This window comes from Pseudophryne corroboree, chromosome 5 (genome assembly GCF_028390025.1).
Source record: "Pseudophryne corroboree isolate aPseCor3 chromosome 5, aPseCor3.hap2, whole genome shotgun sequence".
In the NCBI taxonomy this organism is placed as follows: Eukaryota; Metazoa; Chordata; class Amphibia; order Anura; family Myobatrachidae; genus Pseudophryne; species Pseudophryne corroboree.
In genome coordinates this window covers 362,950,089-362,970,472 of record NC_086448.1, presented here as the reverse complement: position 1 = coordinate 362,970,472, position 20,384 = coordinate 362,950,089, and the positions used below count along the sequence as shown (strand labels likewise).

Sequence of the window (20,384 nt, the reverse complement as noted above, 5' to 3'; positions counted from 1 at the left end):
TTAATATTTATTAGATATGTATATTAAAAAACACTGGTTGTTCATATATTGGGTGAAAGAAAGGGTAAAAACACGGGATGTAGTTATGTGACAAGCAGTCAGGAGGCTGCTGGTAACATTACCTCCACCTACACCCCGCCCCCTCACAATCCTGACAGTCAGCATGCTTTCCAACAGGGACTATTCCCACCCATGGGTGTCCATGAAGCCCGCAAGGGGCTTGCTGCTCTCCCCCCCCCCCACCGGCATTTTGCATGCACGTGTTACACCCCCAAAAAACACACATGTACAATTGGTTCAAAACACAAAGTTATATATTTCATAGGCAGTGAAAGATTGTGCCCTGAACGTCAATTAGACATATAGGGGTATATGCAATTGCCGGCGAATCGCAGCAATTTTTCGCCCGTTTTTTAATTCGACACAATTCGACCATTGAATTCCGGCATGTGGGTGCCGGAATTCAACATATTCAATAAAAAACGGATTAGACAGTCCCGCTGTCGAAAAATGGCCGATTTTACGGATTTTGATTAGATTTTTAAAAATGTTTAAAAAACGGGTAAAAACGGTAAAATACCAGAAAAAAAATGCCTGGGGTCCCCCCTCCAAAGCATAACCAGCCTCGGGCTCTTCGAGCTGGTCCTGGTTCTAAAAATCCGGGGTAAAAACTGACAGGGGATCCTCCGTATTTTTAAAACCAGCACCGGGCTCTGCGCCTGGTGCTGGTGCAAAAAATACGGGGGACAAAAAGAGTAGGGGTCCCCCGTATTTTTTACACCAGCATCGGGCTCCACTAGCTGGGTAGATAATGCCACAGCCGGGGGTCACTTTTATACAGCGCCCTCCGGCCGTGGCATTAAATACGCAACTAGTCAACCCTGGCCGGGGTACCCTGCCGGAATTCGACGGTCGAATTGTGTCAAATTAAAAAACGGGCGAAAATTTGCCGCGATTCGCCGGCAATTGCATATACCCCATTTTGAGGTTTGTACCTTAATTGGTAAAATAGAGTATTTGTACTCAATAAATTTCTGAGAAAACTTACAGACCCTGCTATTTATATTGTGGAAATAAGCCCTGTAATTACTCCTCAATGCTCAAAAAGGAGTTCTTTTTTTCTGAACATGTATTGAACATGTATTGCGCACTGGAGATACAATGTAGCGCATAGGCGCTCCATTGTATCCAATGGTGGGAACTTTGCGTTCTGCGGTAGACCGCGAGGTTAAGTGGGGTCACTCTTGTGGTTGGCCCCACTTAACCTCGCGGTCTACCGCTGACCGCAAAGTTCTCACCATTGGATACAATGGAGCGCCTATGCGGTACATTGTATCTACAGTGTGCAGCCTGACTGACAGCTCAGGTGCGCACAGCCAATCAGGAGAGTGCCATGACGTTGCGCTCCCTGATTGGTTGAAGGGACCCTCTTTGACAGCAGTAACGGGGGGTCCCGCCAGTTGGGGAAAGGGGATCCATGTGTAAACATGGATCCCCTTTCAGTGCGTGGTCCGGGAAATCCGTTTTTTTATTTTGCCAAGTCCCTGGATTACAAATTTAAAGAAGAGGACCGATCTACACAGGATTGTTTGTGAGTATAATTTTTATTTACAGGTACCCCTGGATTCTACTGGAGAAGAGGACTGACTCTTCGTGTCAACATAGGTAAGTATGTATGAATAAATACGGGTGGTTTTGCAAAGAGGCAAAAGAAAAGAGCTGTTTGATATGTCTCTCTGGGGCACACTTTTTAAATTGATTGAATGACAAGGTTATGTAACGATGGAGTGTATATAAAGCATTAAAACGTAACTTTTATTTAGTTCTACAGACGAAAAAGTTTAATTAATTATATGAAAAAAACCTTGCTGTGTGAAACAGCAAAGTAGGTTAAAACAAGTATTAAATAGCAAAAGAAGACGATATAGTAATGATATGTCACTCGCCTATTGAAAATAGGTGACAGAAAATTTGTCTGTACACCCTCTGGATTCTAGGCGAGTATTATTGTTAGACATATGTCCACTGCGAAAATGAAAGTTCTTGTTATCTCTATGAGTTTATGATTGAAAATACGCATGTATATTTCATATAAGAGACACAAGAAGGAGAAACCGGCTTTTTAATTACCGGACTCCTTTTGAAATGATCAACTGTACTGCGTGTTCTGCAGTATTAACTGACAAGTAGGTTCTGCTGGTCAATGAAAGGTATGTACCTTGAAAGGACTACAGTACCCAGTATTCCCAGAGGGTCACCCTTTCTGGTACTGACCGGGCCCAATGCTGCTTGGCTTCCAAGATCAGACGAGATCGGGCAGATCCAGCATGGTATGACTGTAGAAGATGTGGTAAATACCTCTCAGCATGGAGAATGGCAGATATTTGAGGCAAAATACAATTCCATGAAAAATTATTATTGAATTGACAGTCGCCAATTGATATTGGCCAATTGATGGCCCAAGGAGGACCAAGATGTGGAGGGATTATTCACTGACGAAATCCTCCACGTTATGATTATAGTAGAGGGCACATGCAGGAGTCGCCTCAAGCTAATTAAATGAGGCAATTGAAATGCTGCTATGACAGGAGTTAATTGATTTGATAGAATGCTAATAAACAATCATATGGAATAAACAATCATGCGGGATATCATACGCTGAATCTTATATCAGGATTGACAGGAGCTGACTAGGCAGTACCCTGTTTCATTATAACAAAATGTGGTTGTGTATAAAGAGTTTCCACAGAGTTGCTAGATATGAAATGGATGTTGCTAGATCCAGTGAACAAGCTCCTCCCAGCGAAACGTGCGTCACTTCCGGTCCGGCACTCGACTTCCGGGACCTCGGCAACGGGGCTCCGACGGGCGGACTCCTTTCAGCGTATGCCGCAAGTATAACACCGCTCACTGCAGCGGATTCAAAGCTCTCCAGGCCAGCTCTCTCCCCGTGTGCCCAGCGCACTCTCAAGGGAGAAAGCTGCCCCCACCCTGTGCACAGAGCACGGACTGTCTCCCTGGCAATATTTAGCCAGCAACACTAATTGCCTGATGATTCCCTGACTAATCCATTACCATACAGGTCATTTACCCGTTGTATGATAATTATTCTCCCTTTCTTTCTCTTTTTTTCTCTGTTTTAAGTGTCATTGAGTGCTGATATCCACACTTTGCAAACGGTGCATAGACACATGGCACTTATTTATAACAGGGATTCGTGTTGTTAGCTATCATTTTGGTGCTACATTAAATTCCTTCAATTTAGCCAGGCAATCACGCTTGAACTCAGGTACTCCGTTGGTGGGAGAGCTCTTTACACTTTTACACATTTATTATTGGAATAGTGTCTATTTACAACTACTCAGTCCTCACTAATTTTGATTATAACTGTGATTATTCTGCTAAAGTAATTGGACACTTTATGCAATCTATTTGTAAATAGAACATCAGCTGTTCTTACATTGTTTTCTGCTGGTTTCAAATCTGAAGAGACTAGAGTCAGTATCTTTGTAGCTTTCTCAGCAATTGGTTATTGTGACTAATTGCGACAATCATTTTGATCATTTGTTAAGAATAATTGGTTACTTTAAGCAACATAACTGTAATCAGCTGTCTTTACATTGTTTTGTGCTGGTTCTAAATCTGAAGCTCTCAAAAGATTTTATGTTGAGACCAGAGTCAGCGTTTCTGCACTTTTCTTAGTAATCCGTTATTGTGACAAATTAATGAGGCAATCATTTGATAGGCTGCAAGAAGCTGCAAGTTTCTATGTGGTTTATTACAAAACAAACACATCTGTTTGCATTGTGTCATTGTGACAACCAATTGCATCTTGCAGTGTTAGAAGGCAGCCGGTTTTTGCAACCTATGTGGTGTGTTTAAAACAATTGTATCTGTCTTCATTTGGACACAGAGCTGCCCAGACACCTTTTTTGCAACAATGTATGTATGAACAGTTAGCTGCCTCTGCAGCCTCAGCAGTGCATATTAGGGGTGTTGTGACAAAGTTACAAAAAGCAATATCCATTTCATATCTAGCAACTCTGTGGAAACTCTTTATACACAACCACATTTTGTTATAATGAAACAGGGTACTGCCTAGACAGCTCCTGTCAATCCTGATATAAGATTCAGCGTATGATATCCCGCATGATTGTTTATTCCATATGATTGTTTATTAGCATTCTATCAAATCAATTAACTCCTGTCATATCAGCATTTCAATTGCCTCATTTAATTAGCTTGAGGCGACTCCTGCATGTGCCCTCTACTATAATCATAACGTGGAGGATTTCGTCAGTGAATAATCCCTCCACATCTTGGTCCTCCTTGGGCCATCAATTGGCCAATATCAATTGGCGACTGTCAATTCAATAATAATTTTTCATGGAATTGTATTTTGCCTCAAATATCAGCCATTCTCCATGCTGAGAGGTATTTACCACATCTTCTACAGTCATACCATGCTGGATCTGCCCGATCTCGTCTGATCTTGGAAGCCAAGTAGCATTGGGCCCGGTCAGTGCCAGAAAGGGTGACCCTCTGGGAATACTGGGTACTGTAGTCCTTTCAAGGTACATACCTATCATTGACCAGCAGAACCTACTTGTCAGTTAATACTGCAGAACACGCAGTACAGTTGATCATTTCAAAAGGAGTCCGGTAATTAAAAAGCCGGTTTCTCCTTCTTGTGTCTCTTATATGAAATATACATGCGTATTTTCAATCAGAAACTCATAGAGATAACAAGAACTTTCATTTTCGCAGTGGACATATGTCTAACAATAATACTCGCCTAGAATCCAGAGGGTGTACAGACAAATTTTCTGTCACCTATTTTCAATAGGCGAGTGACATATCATTACTATATCGTCTTCTTTTGCTATTTAATACTTGTTTTAACCTACTTTGCTGTTTCACACAGCAAGGTTTTTTTCATATAATTAATTAAACTTTTTCGTCTGTAGAACTAAATAAAAGTTACGTTTTAATGCTTTATATACACTCCATCGTTACATAACCTTGTCATTCAATCAATTTAAAAAGTGTGCCCCAGAGAGACATATCAAACAGCTCTTTTCTTTTGCCTCTTTGCAAAACCACCCGTATTAGCTCTTTCTGCTAAAAATGTCCGGGAGCACCACCAACCATTGTTCTGTCCTTAAAGCCTTTTGAGGCGAAATTGGCAGCTTTATGTTGGTTTAAACAGCAATTAGAAATTTCATTAGTATTATATATTTCTTATCAAACAATGTACAATCTGTTCCAGTGCAGATCTCAAAAAACCCACCCAATAAAGTATGTATGAATGTAAGTGTGCATGTATGTAATAAAGTTGTACTATCAAGGTGTGTGTGTTTTTGTTTTTATTTGGGTATTTTTTTGTAGCAGAACTACAGGTACCAGTGGGCCTGTTTCCCCCCCGCATGCTGGTACTTGTGGTTCTCCACATACCAGCTTGCGGGGGAGGCTTGCTGGGACTTGTAGTACTGCTACAAAAAAATATTCTTATTTTTACACAAAAGGCTATCAGCACCCCATCTGCCGCCCTTGGATGGGGGGACAGCCTCGGGCTTCACCCCTGGCCCTTGAGTGACTTGATTTAAGGGGTCCCCACTCCTCCAGGGTACCCCGTCCAAGGGTGACTAGTTGGTGATTTAATGCCAGGGCCGCAGGGACCAATATAAAAATGTCCCCCGGCTGTGGCATTATCTCTCTGACTAGTAGAGCCCGGTGCTGGTGTTAAAAATACGGGGGACCCCTACGTCTTTTGTCCCCCGTATTTTTTGCACCAGGACCAGGCGCAAAGCCCGGTGCTGGTTGTTAAAATATAGGGGTACCCCTGTCAATTTTTTCCCTGTATTTTTACAACCAGGACCGGCTCAAAGAGCCCGAGGCTGGTTATGCTTAGGAGGGGGGACCCCACGCAATTTTTTGGGGGGATTTTTAACTCTTTCCCACCCCTTCCCACTGATAGGCATGCACGGATCCGTGAGATCCGTGCATGTTTATCAGAACACGGTAAAAAAAAGCAGGTCTATTTGAAGACTGCTTTTTTTTACGATTTGTATTTTTTTTCACAGCAGTGTTTGGCTATTGCCGGCAGTGATTGTGAATATGAATTTTTAGTAAATTACCGAGTAGTATAAAATAACAGGCGTATTTGACCGATGGTGTATTCATTCGTATTTTTTTTCTTTGACTTCCAAAAAAATATGAATGCCCTCATCACTGCCGAGATTTCAGTTTAGTAAATTCCCGAGATTACACTTTGATGAAAGAACACTAAATCGGTCAAAATCGGGAGCTTAGTTAATATACCCCTATATGCTTCAGAGGATGGAGGAGCAGCAAAAGGTCATTCAAGCCTGTACATCCACCTGCGATATAGGCAAAGGAGGTGGAATGCACCTGATTCAAGCGCAGTGGAGAATTATTTCTGTCTTGTGCAAGATTCTCCAACCCTTCGAACTTGCCACACGTGCAGTCAGTTCAGACACTGCCAGCTTGAGTCAGGTCATTCCCCTCATCAGGCTTTTGCAGAAGCAGCTGGAGAAATTGATGGAGGAGCTAAGATTGAGTGATTCCACAAAGTATGTGGGACTTGTGGATGGAGCCCTTCATTCGCTTTGCCAGGATTCAAGGGTGATCAATCTGTTGAAATCAGAGCACTACATTTTGGCCTACATGCTCGATCCTAGGTTTAAAGCCTACGTTGTATCTCTCTTTCCAGCAGACACAAGTCTGCAGAGGTGCAAAGACCGGCTGGTGAGTAAATTGTCAACTCAAGTGGTACGTCACCCGTCAACAGCTCCTCCTTCAATTTCTCCCACCACTGGGGCTGCAAGGAAAAGGATAAGATTTCCTAACCCACCCGCTGGCCATCATGCATGGCAGTCAGGAGTGAGTGCTGACATCTGGTCCAGACTGAAGGACCATCCAATGATTACTGACATGTCTAAGGTCACTGCATATGATCCTTTCACCATTGAAAGAATAGTGGAGGATTATATGAGTGACAACATCCAAGTAGGCATGTCAGACAGTCCGCATGTATACTGGCAGGAAAAAGAGGCAATTTGGATGCCCTGCACAAACTGGCTTTATTTTACCTAAGTTGCCCCCCCCTCCAGTGTGTACTCCAAAAGAGTGTTTAGTGCAGCCGGTAACCTTGTCAGTGATCGGCGTAGGAGGTTACTTCCACAAAATGTGTAGAAGATGATGTTCATCAAAATGGATTATAAATTCCTCCGGGAAGACCTTTAACAGCAATTGCCTCCAGAAAGTACAGAGGGACCTGTGATGGTGGATTCCAGTGGGGACGAATGAATACTCTGTGAGGAGGAGGAATTACACTGTGAAAGGGGTAAGGAATCGGAGGATGAGGTCGACATCTTGCCTCTGTAGAGCCAGTTTGTGCAAGGAGAGATTAATGGATTCTTTTTTTGGTGGGGGCCCAAATAAACCAGTTATTTCAGCCACAGTTGTGTGGCAGACCCTGTCGCTGAAATTATTGGTTTTTTAAAGTGTGCATGTCCTGTTTATACAACATAAGGGTGGGTGGGAGGGCCGAAGGACAATTCCATCTTGCATCTTTTTTTCTTCTTATCATGTGCTGTTTGTGGACTATTTTTTAAAGTGCCATCCTGTCTGACACTTCTGTATATGTCCAGTGGTACTGCCATTTAATTTCGGTGATTTGGAGTATAATTCAAGTGATTTTGCCATTTAATTCCAGTGATTTTGCCATTTAATTCCAGTGATTTGGACGTATAATTCAAGTTATTTGGACGTATAATTCCAGAGGGAGTTGTTTGTGTTGCTTGGCTTAGTCATACAGCTACCTCATTGCACCTCTTTGACATCTTTGCATGAGGTGCTGTTTGGGGCCTAGTTTTGAAAAGTGACATCCTGTCTGACACTGCCGTATGAGTCCAGGAGTACTGCTGTATTAGTCCTGGGGTACTGACATATAAGTCCACCAATCACAGAATTTTTAAAAATGACAGGGGCATGCTGGAGATGTTGTCAGTGGACCGAACAATTGCGGGCCACTCTCGACATTCAGCCACTGCGTGACACTACTAGATGGGCCAGGTGGTTGTGTCGCTTCGCTTAGTCATACACTAACCTCAATGCACCTTTTTTTCTACTTTGCATCATGTGCTGTTTGGGGCCTTTTTTTCATATCTTTTTTTTATACCTGCACTCCTGTCTGCCACAGTTGTGTGGCAGACCCTATCACCACACCCAGCGACAGGGTCTGCCACAGTTGTGTGGCAGACCCTGTCACTGAAATGATTGGTTTGTTAAAGTGTGCATGTCCTATTTATACAACATAAGGGTGGGTGGGAGGGCCCAAGGACAATTCCATCTTGCATCTTTTTTTCTTCTTATCATCATGTGCTGTTTGGGGACTATTTTTTAAAGTGCCATCCTGTCTGACACTTCCGTATATGTCCAGTGGTACTGCCATTTAATTCCAGTGATTTGGACGTATAATTCAAGTGATTTTGCCATTTAATTCCAGTGATTTGGACGTATTATTCCAGTGATTTGGACGTATAATTCCAGTGATTTGGACGTATAATTCCAGTGATTTGCAGTATAATTCCAGTGATTTTGCCATTTAATTCCAGTGATTTTGCCATTTAATTCCAGTGATTTGGACGTATAACTCCAGTATTTGGACGTATAATTCCAGTGGGAATTGTTTGTGTCGCTTGGCTTAGTCATACAGCTACTAGTGATGAGCGGGTTCGGATCCTCGGGATCCGAACCCGCCCCAACTTCACTTTTTTTTTACACGGTTCAGAGCAGACTCGGATCCTCCCGCCTTGCTCGGTTAACCCGAGCGCGCCCGAACGTCATCAACCCGCGGTCGGATTCTCGCGAGATTCGTATTCTATATAAGGTGCCGTGCGTCGCCGCCATTTTTCACTCGTGCATTGGAGATGATCGTGAGAGGACATGGCTGGCGGCGTCTCAGTTTCTATGTTCAGTGGGCTACAAATATCTGTGCTCAGTGTGCTGCAAATATCTGTGCTCAGTGTGCTGCAAATATCTGTGCTCAGTGTGCTAATTGCTTTATTGTGGGGACTGGGGACCAGCAGTATTATATAGTAGGAGGACAGTGCAGAGTTTTGCTGACCAGTGACCACAAGTATTATACGTTCTCTGCCTGAAAAACGCTCCATATCTGTGCTGCATTGTAGTATATAGTAGGAGGACAGTGCATCATTTTGCTGACCACCAGTATAACTATATATATATATATATATATATATATATATATACCCACTCCAATTGGCGGCACTCCCAAGACTTAATGTAAGAAATAGACAGACGAACTGCGTCTTGCTGTTCAACGTTTCAGTCCTACGACTTTTATCAAGAACATGTGAGACAATGATATAACATACCTTAAATAGTGTGCTCCGTGTGGGCTCCCTGCACCGCTTCCGGACGCCGTCCGTCTCACCCAGGTGACGTCACACGGCGCGCTCCCATTCCCCGTCCTCGGGTCCCCGTACACGTGGTTCCAGACTGACGTAACCACGTCACGTTGTACGCCGGCGGGTGGAACGCAGCGCCTGGTCGGCCATCCGGTAGTCTATGGCGCTCCGTGCGGTTGCTAAGGGAACCTGTCAACAAAGCAAAGAATGTACAAACAAACCATACTATAGTGAAAAGCATAACAAAAAACGTGCATAATTTAATACAAATGTACATCCTATGTGTAAACCGAGCTAATAATTAACAATATTAGGACCACTTAATGTGGATGAGAAATTTCTGTGAAAACACTGTATGTGCCATGGAAATTATGTGTGTGAACACTATGTGATATAGAAAAAATTATTTGTTGTAATAATTTAAATTTTTTTTTTTTTTAAAAAGGTAGTGCGAAGCACTGCCAGGCGCAGTGTGATTATGCTATAGTCTACTAAAACAACAAATATATCTTGTTGTTTAGACACCCCTGTGTCTGCTATGAATTACTACTGCTACCTGCCTAGGCCTCAGGAGCAGCGTGTAATCGCTTGCATCATGTATACAATAGGTGACAAAATGGAGTATGTTCAAAAAATACGACTACTGAAACCTCCAACCTATAATAGGTTGTACGAGCCTCGGTAAGGCCCCTATACGGTTCTTCCTCTAGACTTTAACTCACTTTGTAATCATATATGTCTAGATTCAAAGGGTATATGGTCTAATGTAATTATGCTAACGAATAGGTCACAAAACGTATGCCAGAAGTTCAGTACTCATGTCTGGACAGAGCCACGTCTTTACAGAAAACAAGAAAAGGACAAGGTCTCGTTCAGACCAAAAGGAAATACTGAGTTCATGCGATGGATCCACTTGGCTTCCAGCTGCAGCAGCTTTTTGTCCCTATCTCCTCCTCTGATGGACGGTGGAACATGGTCTATCAACTTGTACACTAGAGAGGATAGGGAATGTTTTTTCTCCTTGAAATGCCGTGCTACCGGCTGATCGACCACTTTGCCCTCCAGGGCCATTCGTATGGCCGACCTATGTTGTGTCATCCTTTCTCGTAGTGTGCATGTCGTCTTACCAATGTAGACCAGGCTGCAAGGACAATGGATCAGGTACACTACATATCTTGTGGTGCACGTCAAGTCTAGAGGAAGAACCGTATAGGGGCCTTACCGAGGCTCGTACAACCTATTATAGGTTGGAGGTTTCAGTAGTCGTATTTTTTGAACATACTCTATTTTGTCACCTATTGTATACATGATGCAAGCGATTACACGCTGCTCCTGAGGCCTAGGCAGGTAGCAGTAGTAATTCATAGCAGACACAGGGGTGTCTAAACAACAAGATATATTTGTTGTTTTAGTAGACTATAGCATAATCACACTGCGCCTGGCAGTGCTTCGCACTACCTTTTAAAAAAAAAAAAAAATTTTTAAATTATTACAACAAATAATTTTTTCTATATCACATAGTGTTCACACACATAATTTCCATGGCACATACAGTGTTTTCACAGAAATTTCTCATCCACATTAAGTGGTCCTAATATTGTTAATTATTAGCTCGGTTTACACATAGGATGTACATTTGTATTAAATTATGCACATTTTTTGTTATGCTTTTCACTATAGTATGGTTTGTTTGTACATTCTTTGCTTTGTTGACAGGTTCCCTTAGCAACCGCACGGAGCGCCATAGACTACCGGATGGCCGACCAGGCGCTGCGTTCCACCCGCCGGCGTACAACGTGACGTGGTTACGTCAGTCTGGAACCACGTGTACGGGGACCCGAGGACGGGGAATGGGAGCGCGCCGTGTGACGTCACCTGGGTGAGACGGACGGCGTCCGGAAGCGGTGCAGGGAGCCCACACGGAGCACACTATTTAAGGTATGTTATATCATTGTCTCACATGTTCTTGATAAAAGTCGTAGGACTGAAACGTTGAACAGCAAGACGCAGTTCGTCTGTCTATTTCTTACATTAAGTCTTGGGAGTGCCGCCAATTGGAGTGGGTAGTAGTTGATTCCTGCTGGGATCATGGATGGCACCCGAGCAAATTGGTTTCCTGGACAGTAAGTGAGTGCCGGTTCATTTCTCTTTCTACACAACAGGGGTACTGAGGTCTCTCTGATGCATGGCACCTAATACCAACTCACTCTATACTGACTAGTGACTTTTTGCAGAACTGAGCTTTGCAGTCTTATGCTTCTTTCCACAGTTCTCTGTGGCAATTTCAAGTTATACACTTGCATCCCACTGTGACAATATGGCGACGGGGGTGACGGAGGATGGCAGTGGCTTTTTGAATCTAAAGCTAACAGTGGGTGATGTGTTATCATTCAGTGACTCTGATGCGGAGGCCGTGTACTTTAAGGATACGCTAACAGAAACAGCGGGAGCGGAGCTGCCGGGTGAATTATTCACCATGCTGTACCGGCTGAAGAAAAAAGAAGTAGATTATTATCTTCACGGGGTCACTTTGACTGATTACCACAAACAGAAAAAAATCCCGCGTGGTTTCAGAGTTAAAAATGTCCCCACTATTGGACGTAACAATGTGGAGTTCTGCAAACGCTGGGTAGCCGTGCTGAACAAATGCGCACTAGACCTCATTCTCCTGGTAATAGAGGAGTCCGCCAGAGAGCTGAGGCTGGTGAAAGACAAAATTGCATCCTTCGAAGCAGTGCATAAAAAGACCCTCCTAGAAGATTCCACTTGTAACTGGATGGAGAAGATCACCACACAAGTTGAGGAGTACAAAAAAGAATTGATCAAATTTAAAAAAGAGAAACTCTCCAAGGTTAACTTAGATTACCAGGAAGAGAGAGTGTACTCATGGATCACAGGAAAGGCAGTGCAAGGCGAAGGGCGCCGCAAGTTTCCGCACAGGAGACGGCAATACAGAGACAACAGTGATATGTCAGGCGACACCAACACCTCTAACAGCGACGCAGACAGTATGAAAACATCATCCACTAAGAAGCCCCCTTTAGGGGTCATCACGCGCGCCACCAAGGGCGGAGGCCGCGCACGAGGCGCGGCGGCCAGTGCCAAAGGGAAAGGCACAAGCAAGAAGAAAACTTAGAAGTCAACCTGTCTAAAAGATCCTTTTCTCCTACAGAACTGAGGGTTCTGAATAAAGGATTGAACTTTATACCCACTGCATCTTTTAACCCCTTTGAGTGGAAGAAAGAAATTTGGAAATTTAATAGAAACCTCAAATTAAAATAATTTTTTCCTCAAAGTGATGAAGCACAACGAGCATCGGTGCCAACAATACGAAAGAAATCAACCTTTGAACCCCAATCCTTCAATCCGTCAATTAAAAGCTTCATTCGATTAGTAGATCAGGATGTTGCCACCTATCACAAAAAAGGCAACCATTCAATACATCACAATTTGACTAAGGATGAATTTCAAGCGCTCAGATTCTTGAGTAAAGACAACTCTATAGTGTTCCGGCCTGCGGACAAGGGCGGTGCCCTGGTGGTACAAGATACAGAAGCGTATCTAAAGGAAATGTATAACCAATTAAATGCTCCAGAGGTATATAGGAAATTATCAGGTGACCCTACTAACACCTTTAAGGAGGAACTCACAAGATTACTAACCGCAGCAGCATCAGAAGGGTCCATTTCGGACACCATTCTGGCGGCACTCACCATACAATTCCCAGAAGTACCTCTAATATATAGCCTGCCGAAGATCCACAAATCATTACAAGCTCCACCAGGCCGCCCGATAATCTCGGCCAGAAACTCTTTGTACAGCAACATTTCAAAATACCTTGACCAATTCCTCCAACCTTTGGTCCAAGGGGAGCAAACCTATCTCAAAGACACGAACACTTTTTTAGAGAAGTTGGAGAACTTGGATCCACTCCCTGAGAATACCTTGCTTTGTACAATAGATGTTGTTGCTCTATATACGAGTATCCCACATGATGAAGGATTAAGGTATTTGGAAGATTTCATCACACATAAAGAAGAATACAATGGTCCTCCAGTGCGACTGTTCATGGAATTAATGGAAAAGACTCTCACCCGGAATTATTTCTTGTTCAACAAAGAATTCTATGTCCAACTTAGAGGGTGTGCCATGGGCAGTCATGTAGCCCCGTCGTATGCGAATATATTCATGTTCCAGGTTGAAAAATCCTTGTTTTTTCAACATCAGTCCTTTCAACAGCATTGTCTCTTCTTCACACGGTATATTGATGACATCTTTGTACTGTGGTCGGGATCGGTCACCAGTTTTCAGAATATGATGTTGGACATCAATGCCATCCACCTACATATTAAATTCACTCATGAAAGCCATCATCATCAAATTCATTTTTTGGATGTGAACATCTATTGGGACGGATTACAACTAAACACATCGATCTACATCAAGCCCACCGATGTTAACAATGCATTGCATGCTCAAAGTCATCATCCGACAGCTTTAAAGAAAGGGCTCCCTTATTCCCAATTCTTGAGAATTCGCAGAATTACCACCAATGATGATTTGGCGTTGGAAGAAATAGAGCGGATGAGTTCCAAATATTTGGCACGGGGCTATACCAAGAAAGAACTGAACTGTGCCAAGACCAGAGTTATGCAACACAGTAGAGATCAATTGAAGACTCCTCCAAAAAAGGAGAAGGAACAGACGACTATTTTTGTCAACAATCACAACACAGCTTCCAAGTTCATCAACACAGTTACCAAGAGACATTGGCCTATCGTCAATACAGACCCTTCTTTAAAGGCTTTGCAGGGATCAAGACTAATGATGGCATACAGTCGAAATAAGAATCTGAAGGACTGGTTAGTTCATAATAACATTGAAACCCCACAAGAAAGCAGAAAAGGACATTTTCTTACCAAAAAGGCAGGCAGCTACAGGTGCATCGGGTGCACAACTTGTAGATACTTGGAGACAGGGGACTATGTACTACACCCATACTCTGGTAAGAAGATGGTCATTCATCACGTCTTGACGTGCACCACAAGATATGTAGTGTACCTGATCCGTTGTCCTTGCAGCCTGGTCTACATTGGTAAGACGACATGCACACTACGAGAAAGGATGACACAACATAGGTCGGCCATACGAATGGCCCTGGAGGGCAAAGTGGTCGATCAGCCGGTAGCACGGCATTTCAAGGAGAAAAAACATTCCCTATCCTCTCTAGTGTACAAGTTGATAGACCATGTTCCACCGTCCATCAGAGGAGGAGATAGGGACAAAAAGCTGCTGCAGCTGGAAGCCAAGTGGATCCATCGCATGAACTCAGTATTTCCTTTTGGTCGGAACGAGACCTTGTCCTTTTCTTGTTTTCTGTAAAGACGTGGCTCTGTCCAGACATGAGTACTGAACTTCTGGCATACGTTTTGTGACCTATTCGTTAGCATAATTACATTAGACCATATACCCTTTGAATCTAGACATATATGATTACAAAGTGAGTTAAAGTCTAGAGGAAGAACCGTATAGGGGCCTTACCGAGGCTCGTACAACCTATTATAGGTTGGAGGTTTCAGTAGTCGTATTTTTTGAACATACTCCATTTTGTCACCTATTGTATACATGATGCAAGCGATTACACGCTGCTCCTGAGGCCTAGGCAGGTAGCAGTAGTAATTCATAGCAGACACAGGGGTGTCTAAACAACAAGATATATTTGTTGTTTTAGTAGACTATAGCATAATCACACTGCGCCTGGCAGTGCTTCGCAATACCTTTTAAAAAAAAAAAAAAATTTTAAATTATTACAACAAATAATTTTTTCTATATCACATAGTGTTCACACACATAATTTCCATGGCACATACAGTGTTTTCACAGAAATTTCTCATCCACATTAAGTGGTCCTAATATTGTTAATTATTAGCTCGGTTTACACATAGGATGTACATTTGTATTAAATTATGCACGTTTTTTGTTATGCTTTTCACTATAGTATGGTTTGTTTGTACATTCTTTGCTTTGTTGACAGGTTCCCTTAGCAACCGCACGGAGCGCCATAGACTACCGGATGGCCGACCAGGCGCTGCGTTCCACCCGCCGGCGTACAACGTGACGTGGTTACGTCAGTCTGGAACCACGTGTACGGGGACCCGAGGACGGGGAATGGGAGCGCGCCGTGTGACGTCACCTGGGTGAGACGGACGGCGTCCGGAAGCGGTGCAGGGAGCCCACACGGAGCACACTATTTAAGGTATGTTATATCATTGTCTCACATGTTCTTGATAAAAGTCGTAGGACTGAAACGTTGAACAGCAAGACGCAGTTCGTCTGTCTATTTCTTACATTAAGTCTTGGGAGTGCCGCCAATTGGAGTGGGTAGTAGTTGATTCCTGCTGGGATCATGGATGGCACCCGAGCAAATTGGTTTCCTGGACAGTAAGTGAGTGCCGGTTCATTTCTCTTTCTATATATATATATATATATATATATAGCAGTATGGTACAGTAGTCCACTGCTCTACCTCTGTGTCGTCAAGTACATGATCCCATCCATACCTGTGGTGCATTTCAGTTTTGCACAGTTTGCTGACCACCAGTATATAATATATAGCAGTACGGTACAGTAGGCCACTGCTCTACCTACCTCTGTGTCGTCAAGTATACTATCCATCCATACCTGTGGTGCATTTCAGTTTTGCACAGTTTGCTGACCACCAGTATATATAATATATAGCAGTACGGTACAGAAGGCCACTGCTCTACCTACATTTGTGTTGTCAAGTATACTATCCATCCATACCTTTGGTGCATTTCAGTTTTGCACAGTTTGCTGACCACCAGTATATACAATATATAGCAGTACAGTACAGTAGGCCACTGCTCTACCTACCTCTGTGTCGTCAAGTATACTATCCATCCATACCTGTGGTGCATTTCAGTTTTGCACAGTTTGCTGACCACCAGTATATATAATATATAGCAGTACGGTACAGTAGGCCACTGCTCTACCTACCTCTGTGTCGTCAAGTTTACTATCCATCCATACCTGTGGTGCATTTCAGTTTTGCACAGTTTGCTGACCACCAGTATATAATATATAGCAGTACGGTACAGTAGGCCACTGCTTTAAATACCTCTGTGTCGTCAAGTATACTATCCATCCATACCTGTGGTGCATTTCAGTTTTGCACAGTTTGCTGACCACCAGTATATATAATATATAGTAGTACGGTACAGTAGGCCACTGCTCTACCTACCTCTGTGTCGTCAAGTATACTATCCATCCATACCTGTGGTGCATTTCATTTTTGCACAGTTTGCTGACCACCAGTATATATAATATATAGCAGTACGGTACAGTAGGCCACTGCTCTACCTACCTCTATGTCGTCAAGTATACTATCCATCCATACCTGTGGTGCATTTCAGTTTTGCACAGTTTGCTGACCACCAGTATATATAATATATAGCAGTACGGTACAGAAGGCCACTGCTCTACCTACCTCTGTGTCGTCAAGTATACTATCCATCCATACCTGTGGTGCATTTCAGTTTTGCACAGTTTGCTGACCACCAGTATATATAATATATAGCAGTACGGTACAGAAGGCCACTGCTCTACCTACCTCTGTGTCGTCAAGTATCCTATCCATCCATACCTGTGGTGCATTTCAGTTTTGCACAGTTTGCTGACCACCAGTATATATAATATATAGCAGTACGGTACAGAAGGCCACTGCTCTACCTACCTCTGTGTCGTCAAGTATACTATCCATCCATACCTGTGGTGCATTTCAGTTTTGCACATTTTGCTGACCACCAGTATATAATATATAGCAGTACGGTACAGTAGGCCACTGCTCTACCTACCTCTGTGTCGTCAAGTATCCTATCCATCCATACCTGTGGTGCATTTGAGTTTTGCACATTTTGCTGACCACCAGTATATAATATATAGCAGTACGGTACAGTAGGCCACTGCTCTACCTACCTCTGTGTCGTCAAGTATCCTATCCATCCATACCTGTGGTGCATTTGAGTTTTGCACAGTTTGCTGACCACCAGAATATATTTAATATATAGCAGTACGGTACAGAAGGCTACTGCTCTACCTACCTCTGTGTCGTCAAGTATACTATCCATCCATACCTGTGGTGCATTTCAGTTTTGCACAGTTTGCTGACCACCAGTATATAATATATAGCAGTACGGTACAGAAGGCCACTGCTCTACCTACCTCTGTGTCGTCAAGTACACTATCCATCCATACCTGTGGTGCTTTTCAGTTTTGCACAGTTTGCTGACCACCAGTATATATAATATATAGCATTACGGTACAGTAGGCCACTGCTCTACCTACCTCTGTGTCGTCAAGTATCCTATCCATCCATACCTGTGGTGCATTTGAGTTTTGCACAGTTTGCTGACCACCAGAATATATTTAATATATAGCAGTATGGTACAGTAGGCCACTGCTCTACCTACCTCTGTGTCGTCAAGTATACTATCCATCCATACCTGTGGTGCATTTCAGTTTTGCACAGTTTGCTGACCACCAGTATATAATATATAGCAGTACGGTACAGAAGGCCACTGCTCTACCTACCTCTGTGTCATCTAGTATACTATCCATCCATACCTGTGGTGCATTTCAGTTTTGCACATTTTGCTGACCACCAGTATATAATATATAGCAGTACGGTACAGTAGGCCACTGCTCTACCTACCTCTGTGTCGTCAAGTATCCTATCCATCCATACCTGTGGTGCATTTGAGTTTTGCACAGTTTGCTGACCACCAGAATAAATTTAATATATAGCAGTATGGTACAGTAGGCCACTGCTCTACCTACCTCTGTGTCGTCAAGTATACTATCCATCCATACCTGTGGTGCATTTCAGTTTTGCACAATTTGCTGACCACCAGTATATATAATATATAGCAGTACAGTACAGTAGGCCACTGCTCTACCTACCTCTGTGTCGTCAAGTATACTATCCATCCATACCTGTGGTGCATTTCAGTTTTGTACATTTTGCTGACCACCAGTATATATAATATATAGCAGTACGGTACAGTAGGCCAATGCTCTACCTACCTCTGTGTCGTCAAGTATACTATTCATCCATACCTGTGGTGCATTTCAGTTTTGCACAATTTGCTGACCACCAGTATATAATATATAGCAGTACGGTACAGAAGGCCACTGCTCTACCTACCTCTGTGTCATCAAGTATACTATTCATCCATACCTGTGGTGCATTTCAGTTTTGCACAGTTTGCTGACCACCAGTATATATAATATATAGCAGTACGGTACAGTAGGATACTGCTCTACCTACCTCTGTGTCGTCAAGTATCCTATTCATTCATACCTGTGGTGCATTTCAGTTTTGCACAGTTTGCTGACCACCAGTATATATAATATATAGCAGTACGGTACAGTAGGCCACTGCTCTACCTACCTCTGTGTCGTCAAGTATACTATCCATCCATACCTGTGGTGCATTTCAGTTTTGCACAGTTTGCTGACCACCAGTATATAATATATAGCAGTACGGTAGAGTAGGCCATTGCTCTACCTACCTCTGTGTCGTCAAGTATACTATCCATCCATACCTGTGGTGCATTTCAGTTTTGCACATTTTGCTAACCACCAGTATATAATATATAGCAGTACGGTACAGTAGGCCACTGCTCTACCTACCTCTGTGTCGTCAAGTATACTATCCATCCATACCTGTGGTGCATTTCAGTTTTGCACAGTTTGCTGACCACCAGTATATATAATATATAGCAGTACGGTACAGTAGGCCACTGCTCTACCTACCTCTGTGTCGTCAAGTATACTATTCATCCATACCTGTGGTGCATTTCAGTTTTGCACAGTTTGCTGACCTCCAGTGTATAATATATAGCAGTACGGTACAGAAGGCCACTGCTCTACCTACATCTGTGTCGTCAAGTATACTATTCATCCATACATGTGGTGCATTTCAGTTTTGCAGTTTGCTGACCACTAGTATATAATATATAGCAGTATGGTACAGAAGGCCACTGCTCTACCTACCTCTGTGTCGTCAAGTATACTATCCATCCAAACCTGTGGTGCATTTACTGTTTTGCACAGTTTGCTGAACACCAGTATATATAATATATAGCAGTACGGTAAAGTAGGCCACTGCTCTACCTACCTCTTTGTCGTCAAGTATACTATTCATCCATACCTGTGGTGCATTTCAGTTTTGCACAATTTGCTGACCACCAGTATATAATATATAGCAGTACGGTACAGAAGGCCACTGCTCTACCTACCTCTGTGTCATCAAGTATACTATTCATCCATACCTGTGGTGCATTTCAGTTTTGCACAGTTTGCTGACCACCAGAATATATAATATATAGCAGTACGGTACAGTAGGCCACTGCTCTACCTACCTCTGTGTCGTCAAGTATACTATCCATCCATACCTGTGGTGCATTTCAGTTTTGCACAGTTTGCTGACCACCAGTATATAATATATAGCAGTACGGTACAGAAGGCCACTGCTCTACCTACCTCTGTGTCGTCAAGTATACTATCCATCCATACCTGTGGTGCATTTCAGTTTTGCACAGTTTGCTGACCACCAGTATATATAATATATAGCAGTACGGTACAGTAGGCCACTGCTCTACCTACCTCTGTGTCGTCAAGTATACTATCCATCCATACCTGTGGTGCATTTCAGTTTTGCACAGTTTACTGACCACCAGTATATAATATATAGCAGTACGGTACAGTAGGCCACTGCTCTACCTACCTCTGTGTCGTCAAGTATACTATCCATCCATACCTGTGGTGCATTTCAGTTTTGCACAGTTTGCTGACCACCAGTATATATAATATATAGCAGTACGGTACAGTAGGCCACTGCTCTACCTA

The 20,384-nt window shown here is 43.0% G+C and overlaps 1 protein-coding gene and 2 pseudogenes across 1 annotated transcript in view; 2 read left to right on the top strand and 1 right to left on the bottom strand.

Moving 5' to 3' along the window:
- The window catches only part of LOC134929602 (sodium-dependent neutral amino acid transporter B(0)AT3-like), a 484,872-nt gene that overhangs the window by 360,236 nt on the left and 104,252 nt on the right, over positions 1–20,384 (top strand). The window lies entirely within an intron of this gene.
- LOC134930832 (5S ribosomal RNA) lies at positions 2,226–2,344 on the bottom strand (annotated as a pseudogene).
- Positions 4,449–4,567, top strand: LOC134929896 (5S ribosomal RNA; annotated as a pseudogene).